Source organism: Peromyscus leucopus, chromosome 11 (assembly GCF_004664715.2).
Source record: "Peromyscus leucopus breed LL Stock chromosome 11, UCI_PerLeu_2.1, whole genome shotgun sequence".
Lineage (NCBI taxonomy): Eukaryota > Metazoa > Chordata > Mammalia > Rodentia > Cricetidae > Peromyscus > Peromyscus leucopus.
The window spans coordinates 55,792,883-55,795,381 of record NC_051072.1 but is presented as its reverse complement, the minus strand read 5'-3'; positions in this window follow the sequence as shown (position 1 = coordinate 55,795,381).

The following is a 2,499-nucleotide window of genomic DNA, read 5'->3' as shown; positions in this document are numbered from 1 at the left end:
ACTCAGCTTCCACAGTCTCATTAGCCTATTGGTAACAGAAAAGCTGCAGGAACAAAAACAGCCCAAGCATCACTGCCTATCTCCCACCCCAACAGATGGCCAAGCACTTTCTGTCATTTGGGGGACTGTCTGTGGCATCTCAGACCATGTCATTGAAGTCCTGTGGTCCCCTCTGTCCCTCATGTCCCTGCTTGTAAGATTTGAGTGCCATGTCACTTTAGGGGTCCCATGTCAGTGGCAAATGGGAGCTGGGGAGCAGTCTACACCTCATCCCTGAGCCTTCAACAGACTGGTAGAGGAGGTATCCCAGTCATCCTGCCATAGACCCCCTCTCTGCTGGTCAGTGTTGGGGGATATTTGATCACATTGTGAGTCCCAAGTTTGCATTTGTGTTGATTGAATAAAATTGACCTTGGGTCAGGAGGCTGAGTTATCAATTAGTTGACAGAAAGTAATCATAGAGCCTCAGAGGGCATCCGGGAGAGACAGAGACACACAGGAAGTAGAAGGGAGGGGTTTAGAGTGGCCAAGCTTTTTCTGGTTTGGCCGAGTGGAAGCCCAGGTCTTTCAGAGATGTCAGCAAGGGGAGACAGCCATTTGCAACTCAGCCTCCCTGAGCTCACAGGTGTTCACCCCAGCCCTTGAATTTTGATTCTTATTTATAAATAGAATGAGAGAGATTTAGTTAAAGCTACCTTTAGTGGCAGCGACAGAGCCAGTGCCTGTGGGAACAGCGGCCTGAGTGGCCAGGCTGCCGCTAGAGAAGCAGGCCAGTAACTGTGGAGTTGCAATTGCTGGCTGAGATAGCAGTAGATTAGGGAGCAGCCACTGTGCCGAATGTTAAAATAACAGGTCAGATGTAATCTCAATGCTGCATCTGATCTTAGTTCCAACCTTGGAATCAATCCTGCATGAAGCAGAAAACTAGCCCTGTGACCATCTGTAAGGCACCTATCCATTCTGAGTGTCTTTCTCTTCATTGTGTGACCTGTCCTTTTCATGTCTACTTACAACACTCAAGTGAGCAAATGATGACCACCAACCTCTCTTTAAGAATGTAAAAGCCTCTCCCACAACAGAGCTGGAGAAAAATGGGAGCTGATTGCTTTTGTTGTCTATCAACCCAGTGGTAAATTTGTGGGAAGACTGGATTCTCTTTTCTTAATAAAATCTCACTAGCCTACCTCAGCCTTCATCCAACAAAAATTAAAGTATATATAGATACTTATATATTTTAGTTTTATCTTGTCAAGAGACTTAGTACATTAAAGATATTGGGAAAAGAGAAAGAAAACATGAGGCAGCTACTGTAAAAGAAATTTATAAGCATAGACTTTATATAGGCACCTATATTTGACAGATTGGATAAGTGGCATAATTTAGTTCAATAGTTCTTGAAGCAAAGCTACAAAGGCCAATGATGACCATATTGGCCAATATGACAACCAATATTAGCATTTCACCCATGGCTCCAACCTCAGCAGACATTGCTAATGGATTGCAGCACCTTTTCTCTCTGACCTGAGGCTGGACTCACATTCCTTTTCAATAAAATGCTTTAAGGTTTGCATTGGCATTAACATTTAAATGAAACAGTAGGATTTTACTATTTTTATTATTATTCTATTATCCTTATTGTTCTAGAAATTTTGAAGAGTGTAGTTAGATCAGCAAAGCCCATACAGCAATAATAGCTTGAAGCTACAATCATTTTTTTAAAGTTGATGTGGCCATATGCTAGAGGAAACTGCTTTATGAAATGTTCGGTTAGTTGGTAGTGGTTTGTAGAAAGATCATCTACCAGGAAAGGGCCAGAAAAAGGGGGGAGTGGACCGAGCCTGCTGTAGTTGGAGCTCAGCTCTTCTCAACTCCCTGAAGCCCCTCCCACACAGAGACCCCTAAGTGTACCACCTATTTAAACGCCTGTGTATTTACATTTAGACTAGGAAGCAGGCTAATTGAAATGAATTAAAATTTAAAGTGCACTTCCCCACTTCAGTAACCACATCTGACTGTTGTGTTCACACCATAGACAGAACACTTCCGTCACCTTGGCTAGGTCTTCCAGCCCTTGAAAGAAAACTCCACTGCTGTCCTCTAAATCTGCACAATAGCCCAGCAACCTAGGGCTCAGCCTTACCTGGTGGGAGTCAGTCTCTTTGATGGAACAGCAGAAACTGGCCTCTTAACTCCCTTTCCCACCCACACAGTCAGAAGAACCAGACTAGGAGCATGGAAAGGAGAACCCATACAGTCTCAAAAATCAAAATTATTTCCTTCGACAAGAAAGTTACAAGAAGAACAGATGGCACTCTTTAAAAAATGAAAATCTGGGATTAGAAGGGAAGAGCCAAGAACAGGCTCAAGGTTGCTGTCAATTTTTTCCTGTCCCTCAGCTTCCTTCAAGAGATCATAGATGTTTCTGTTAAAGGCACATGTGAACTTGAAGAGCTGGGTTGCTGAGGGAACTGTTAGATTCAGTTGGAAAGATGCTGCTTG